The sequence below is a fragment of the Myxine glutinosa genome, chromosome 1 (genome assembly GCF_964187855.1).
Source record: "Myxine glutinosa chromosome 1, kmMyxGlut1.1, whole genome shotgun sequence".
Lineage (NCBI taxonomy): Eukaryota > Metazoa > Chordata > Myxini > Myxiniformes > Myxinidae > Myxine > Myxine glutinosa.
In genome coordinates this window covers 370,853,647-370,860,975 of record NC_136261.1, presented here as the reverse complement: position 1 = coordinate 370,860,975, position 7,329 = coordinate 370,853,647, and positions in this window count along the sequence as shown.

The following is a 7,329-nucleotide window of genomic DNA, read 5'->3' as shown; positions in this document are numbered from 1 at the left end:
AGGTTGTGGGCAGGGTGAAGTGGGAGGGACGTTGGGTGATTGGGTCTCAAGAGGAGGAAGAAGAGTGCGTCGCTTTCTCTTGGCTGGTTCTTGGTCGGTGAAGAAGGGACGATTTTGTTCTGATCATGGATGATTGTGTGCTGACTGTGTTGGGCACGTTTTGGGAAGCAAGGAGCTCTTTGCTGCGTCGGCAGTGTTTTGCACAAGGTTTTGGACGACTGCTGGGGTCTTGGAAGCAGAAGGCCGCATTGCACTTGACGGGAGAGAATCGAAAGGAGGCTGTCTAATTTGCTGGCCTCACGCTCGTAGTGCCTTCGACATGCGGCATTAGATGCCAACATTTTGGAGCACTTCCCGCACGACTGGCTACCCCAGTTTCAACAGCCACCAAGCTCCTAAAAGTACTCGTTGTGACGCCAAGTTAAGTGTCGGCTGAAGGGGTTATATTTTGATTTTATCTTTAACTTGTGTGTTTTTGAGTGTGTGAGACCGCAAAATAGGATTTAGTTTCACCTCGGCCTTCATTTTATTTCTTGATTTATTTTCATTAAAACTTATTTTTTGAATTTCCTTGTCGTGTTTACTTGTTTGTGGTTTCAGAATAAACCCATGTGTTTCGTGAGATACATACCTCACATCTCTTTCCTCTCGCACACTTCAAATATAACCACTATATATTCGGCTGGTCGCCTCAGAGTAAAACTGTCTCGGCTATTCATCCAAGGCTGGTCTTCACAGCTATGGACAGGACAGTATTTAAACCCATACATTTTCCATAACATTCCTCTTGGAAGAGTTGGGGGAACTGCGTGTGAAGACCGTTATGAGGAAAGGGTATCTGGGCACAGAGAAAGAGCTAAGCTCTTGTTACAGTTTACTCTTGCTGATGAAGCAACTTCAAATTTGGGGAAACAACGGGATAGCTCAAAAAACATCTTCCTGTTTTTTAACCACAACACACAAGTCGTCGCATACGCTGACTTAACAATTTTGAAATTGTTTGACAAGGACAACCCAGATAAGGTGGTACGAAGGAGAGCCAGTAAGGGTTCGATGGACAGTATCTCACTGAAAGGGTAAAGGATGACACAGGCTGTTATTTACTTTTAGCAGCCATGATGCATTGCTATATAAAAGTTTTATGCAAGAAATGAATTTTCTCCAAATCCTGCTCGAGTAAGAACTGCAAACAAAAATGAGTGATCCACACTGTCAAAGGCTTTCTCCTAACCCAAAACCCAAAACCCAAACCATGAGTAGTAACCCAAAACCATGAGACGCAGTTTGACCAATAGTAATCAAATCTCCAACCAAAAACAACACTGTCAGAAATGGATCGTTCAGGTATACAATACGTTTAGTCATTTACAACTAAGAAAGAGATGACCTTCTTAAGACGCATTGCAAGCACTTTTGACACAATCTTGTAGTCAGTATTTAGCAATGACACAGGCCGCCAGTTTGTAATCTGCTGCAAATCCCCTTTCTTTGGAAGAAGACATACGACAGCTCTCCTGCAGATAAGGGGCAATTGCCCCTGATCTAGGCTCTCATGAAAAGTCTCAATTAGAGCAGGACCCAGAAAATTCAAAAAAACTTTGGAGAATTCAGCAGGATGTCTGTCAAGTCCAGAGGCCTTGCCGTCTTTGAGTTGTTTTAATGCTGCAGTGAGCTCCTCAAGAGAAATGTCACATTCCAGTTGACGTTGCTGCTCTTCAGAAAGAGATGGGAGAAGTTCAATCATCTCATTTGCTGTCGTTTTAGATACAGTTCTTGGCATAAACAAGTTTGAGTAAAACTCTTGCATTCAGTATTCAATGTCACTCTGGCAAGTCAGTACACAATCGGACGAGCGTATACTCTGAATCTGCCGATAAGTGTTGGCGGCCTTCTGAATTTTGAAGAAAGCTTTGTTTGGAGTCTCGAGTTTTATTCTGCTCATCCGCAGGTGAATCCTTGCTCCAGCCACATGCTCTTTGCCCAGTTCGGCCAGAAGAGTCTTTTTTCCATCATCTGCTGATATTGGTCACTTCATATTCCATTACAATCATATGGTGATCAGAAAAGCCAGAAGGACATACACATGTTCTCTCAACCAGATTCACCATTCCTTGGTTCACGTACAATCTGTCCAGTCGGCCCATAGTTAACTGTTTTTTTGCACAGCACACCCATGTATATTTATGGGTGTTTGGATTCTGCAGTCGCCATACATCTCCAAGTTTGTATTTCTTCACAAGTTGCGCCAAGGACCTTGCACTGGGTGGATGTGGCTCAGGAGTGTTCCTGTCCAGTCGAGGGTTCAGTGTGCAGTTATAGTCTCCCCCCATACAAATTAAACTCGTCAAATCAACAGTGCTTAAATAAGCCGCTAATTTTGGAAGAAATAGAGCCCTTTCAGCACTGTGACTGGGGCAATACAAATTAATAATGCTAACCTTTTGATTTCTGCTGATAAAATCCACAGCGATGAAGAAATCCTTACAAATCTCTCTGTAGTGATTCTCAGGTGGTTGAAGGCGAGGATGCAAGATTATTGCCACCCCCGCTTTAGCTTCTTCAACGACACTGGAGAAAAAGAGGCACCCTTCCAACATTCTGCGCCACTCGTCTTCACAAGATTGGTTGGTGTATGTGTTTTGTAACCTGAAAATATCAATCTTTTCTTTCTTAAATAGTTGTAACACCTCGAGGCACCACATACAGCTGCGGCCTCCATTTATGTTGAGGGATGTTGCCTTCATTTGCTTTTTATGCCTCTGCCCCCGAAGGTGGCAGGAAGGATTATGTTTTCGGGTTGTCCATCCGTCCTTCCGTCCGTCCATACGGGCTAGACCTCGTTTGTCCCAGCAACCATATGTCCGATTGAGACGAAACTTTCAGGATAGAAGTGACACCCATGCAGAATGTTTATATGATAATTGTGATGGCATAGGTCACGTGGTATGGTAGCCATCTTGGATTAAACGCAAATAATAAAAATATATTTCTCGGAAACTACTGAATGGAAAATTTTGAAACTTGGGACATTGTCAAGTACTCCCAATGGGCCATTTCGGGCCACACGTTGACTTCGACCAGACAGGAAGTCCGTAAGCCATGCGTGGAGATTTCCATGGATATCATAGGAGGAGAGTTTGGTGAGCAGAGCGGGGTGCCAGACCATATTGAAGGCACGTGATATACTCAAGGGAGACAGCTCTAATTTCCTGTTTGACATTGAGGACCTCCATCCATTGTTGAGACAGCAGTAGCAGCATGTCCAGAGTAGAATGACCTGGTCTGAATCCAAATTATTGATCGGAGATCAAGCCATTGGAGAAGACGAAAGATTTGATATCCGAAGCAATGATGGATTGCAATACTTTGCTGATGATTGGGAGAAGGCTGGTTGGTCTGTAGTTGCAAGGATCTGTTTTTGCACCTTTTTTGTGTAAAGCGGTAATGTTTGCTGATTTCCAAGATGCTGGCAGATGACCTTGAGCAAAAAAGAGGGTGAAGAGAACAGAGAGAGGGTGAGATAGAGCGGCAGAGCAGGATTTTAGGACCCGTGGGCTGATGCCGTCAGGTCCAGTTGCAGAATCAGAGTCGAGGGTTCACAGAAACTTCTCCACCTTGTCAGGAGGAAAGGACACAGAGTCCAGGAGCAGCTGGGTACGACTGGGTACGGTGGGTACAGAGAAAGATGGGTTTGGGACACAAGATTTTGAGGCAAACACAGAGTTGAGGTATTCAGCATTTTCACGAGTGGAGTCAGCTGTGTCACCGTTTGAGGTGAGGGAGGGGATGGAGGGGGAACAAACACCAGAAACAGATTTGACCAGATGCCACCAGGATTTGGAAGAGGGATACAGGTTTGAGATTTCACTTTTCAGAGTAGATTTTGAAAGGGCGTAGACATTTATTGAAGTAAAATTTATGTCTCCATCAACAAAATCCAGCGAAGCGAAGTGACCTGGGATTATTTCCTGAAATGAGAGTTGGAGCGGGAAAAAATTTGTATTAATTAGAAAGGCAACTCCTGCTGTACGAGAGATTTAATCGCTAAAGTAGCCAGCCTTTTTCATCATTCGATTCCAGACAGCATGAGACGATGGAGTCGAGTGGGTTTCTTGTAAGAAAGCCACATCTAGTTTCCGTTGCCTTACAAGGTTGACCACTTGGAGAACCTAGACTGGCTCGCACCACCATTTATATTGAGGCTACCAAGAATAGTCATGGAGATGTAAAAGAGGGAAGGAAAGGGAAATATGCGTATCATCCTTTTAGTTCGTTTTTTGCCTTAACAATATGTTTCTTAAACCTACTGCATTGGGGTTCCGTGACATTGTGGTCACTGGGTCGGCGAATAATACACCTTGCCCTTTCAATAAACCCATGTAGATCAGAAAAATGATCTTTTATTTCAATATATCTTTTTCTAAAAGTCTGGTTCAGAAACTTGAGTATTTGCGATGGTAAGACGTTGGAATCACGATGTGGGGAATTCCTCAATGTCGTGGGATTCCTCCTCAGACATGTCAGAAGCACTATCTGGGACCCCTGGCTCTTGAGACACCAGAATACTCTGTGGTGTGCAGGTGTCATCCTGCCCTGTTTCTGAAGGAACAGGTTAGGGAGAGGTTCCACCAGTCCAGTGTGAGGGAAGGAGAGAGAGTGTGAGGGAAGGAGAGAGTGTGAGAGCGAGGGAGAGAGAGTGTGTGGGAAGGAGAGAGAGTGTGATCGAAGGAGAGAGAGTGTGAGGGAAGGAAAGAGAGTGTGAGGGAAGGAAAGGGAGAGTGTGAGGGAAGGAGAGAGGGTGTGAGAGCAAGGGAGAGAGTGTGTGCGAGCGAGGGAGAGTTAGGGATAGAGAGTGAGAGCAAGGGAAGGAGAGAGTGTGAGAGCAAGGGTGAGAGTGTGAGAGTGAGAGCGAGGGAAGGAGAGAGTGTGAGAGCGAGGGAGAGAGTGTGAGAGCAAGGGAGAGAGTGTGAGAGTGAGAGCGAGGGAAGGAGAGAATGTGAGAGCAAGGGAGAGTGTGAGAGTGAGAGCGAGGGAAGGAGAGAGTGTGAGAGCAAGGGAGAGTGTGAGAGTGAGCGAGCGAAGGAGAGAGTGTGAGAGCGTGGGATAGAGTGTGAGCATAGGAGAGAGCGTGGGAGAGAGTGTGAGAGCAAGGGAGAGAGTGTGAGAGCAAGGGAGAGAGTGTGAGAGTGAGAGCAAGGGAGAGAGTGAGAGCGAGAGAGTGAGGGAAAGAGAGAGAGAGCGAGGGAAGGAGAGAGAGCGAGGGAAGGAGAGAGTGTGAGAGCGAGGGAGAGAGTGTGAGAGTGAGAGCGAGGGAAGGAGAGAATGTGAGAGCAAGGGAGAGTGTGAGAGTGAGAGCGAGGGAAGGAGAGAGTGTGAGAGCAAGGGAGAGAGTGTGAGAGAGAGGGATAGAGTGAGAGCGAGGGAAGGAGAGAGTGTGAGAGCAAGGGAGAGAGTGTGAGAGAGAGGGATAGAGTGAGAGCGAGGGAAGGAGAGAGTGTGAGAGCAAGGGAAGGAGAGAGTGGGAGAGCAAGGGAGAGAGTGTGAGAGTGAGAGCGAGGGAAGAAGAGAATGTGATAACGAGGGAGAGAGTGTGAGAATGAGGGATAGAGACTGAGAGCGAAGGAAGGAGAGAGTGTGAGAGCAAGGGAGAGAGTGTGAGAGCGAGGGAAGGAGAGAGTGTGAGAGCAAGGGAGAATGTGAGAGTGAGAGTGAGGGATAGAGAGTGAGAACGAAGGAAGGAGAGAGTGTGAGCGCAAGGGAGAGAGTGTGAGAGCGAGGGAAGGAGAGAGTGTGAGAGCAAGGGAGAGTGTGAGAGTGAGAGCGAGGGAGAGAGTGTGAGCATAGGAGAGAGTGTGAGAGTGAGAGCGAAGGAAGGAGAGAGTGTGAGCGCAAGGGAGAGAGTGTGAGAGCGAGGGAAGGAGAGAGTGTGAGAGCAAGGGAGAGTGTGAGAGTGAGAGCGAGGGAAGGAGAGAGTGTGAGAGAGAGGGATAGAGTGAGAGGGAGGGAAGGAGAGAGTGTGAGAGCAAGGGAAGGAGAGAGTGTGAGAGCAAGGGAGAGAGTGTGAGAGTGAGAGCAAGGGAAGAAGAGAATGTGATAACGACGGAGAGAGTGTGAGAATGAGGGATAGAGACTGAGAGCGAAGGAAGGAGAGAGTGTGAGAGCAAGGGAGAGAGTGTGACAGCGGGGGAAGGAGAGAGTGTGAGAGCAAGGGAGAATGTGAGAGTGAGAGTGAGGGATAGAGAGTGAGAGCGAAGGAAGGAGAGAGTGTGAGCGCAAGGGAGAGAGTGTGAGAGCGAGGGAAGGAGAGAGTGTGAGAGCAAGGGAGAGTGTGAGAGTGAGAGCGAGGGAAGGAGAGAGTGTGAGAGTGAGAGCATGGGAGAGAGTGTGAGAGCGAAGGAAGGAGAGAGTGTGAGCGCAAGGGAGAGAGTGTGAGAGCGAGGGAAGGAGAGAGTGTGAGAGCAAGGGAAGGAGAGAGTGTGAGAGCAAGGGAGAGTGTGAGAGTGAGAGCGAGGGAAGGAGAGAGTGTGAGAGTGAGAGCGTGGGAGAGAGTGTGAGAGCGAAGGAAAGAGAGAGTGTGAGTGCAAGGGAGAGAGTGTGAGAGCGAGGGAAGGAGAGAGTGTGAGAGCAAGGGAGAGAGTGTGAGAGAGAGGGATAGAGTGTGAGAGGGAAGGTGAGAGTGTGAGAGAGAGGGATAGAGTGAGAGCGATGGAAGGAGAGGTGTGAGAGCAAGGGAAAGTGTGAGAGAGAGGGATAGAGTGTGAGAGCGAGGGAAGAAGAGAATGTGAGAGCAAGGGAGAGATTGTGAGAGTAAGGGAGAGAGTGTGAGAGCGAGGGAGAGAGTGTGAGAGTGAGAGCGGGGGAAGGAGAGAATGTGATAACGAGGGAGAGGGTGTGAGAGCAAGGGAGAGAGTGTGAGAGTGAGAGTCAGGGAGAGAGTTTGAGAGCGACAAGAGGGAAAGGGCCGGTCCATGGGGACCCATCAGCACTTGATGAATCCGGGCAGCAGGAAGAAAGGGGCAGATTTGACCCACGACTTCAGTTGGGGGGTACAACCATCACGTGTCGGTAGAAGTTGTGGTATATGGTGGTGTCGTGTGTATAAATATATAAATAATTCATAGTTGTGTGTTGTTGGTGGAGACGGTAGTCTGACAGGATGAGGATGGAGTCTGACGTGATTCTTGGGGGTTTTTTTCACTCCAACAATTCAGAAAACCAGGTCCCATGACTTTTTCTCTCATCCCAAAATCATTAGACATACGTCATGCCCAGATATTGTTGTGAATATGTGAGGAATGTGAAGGAAATAAATGCATTTTCATCAAACAC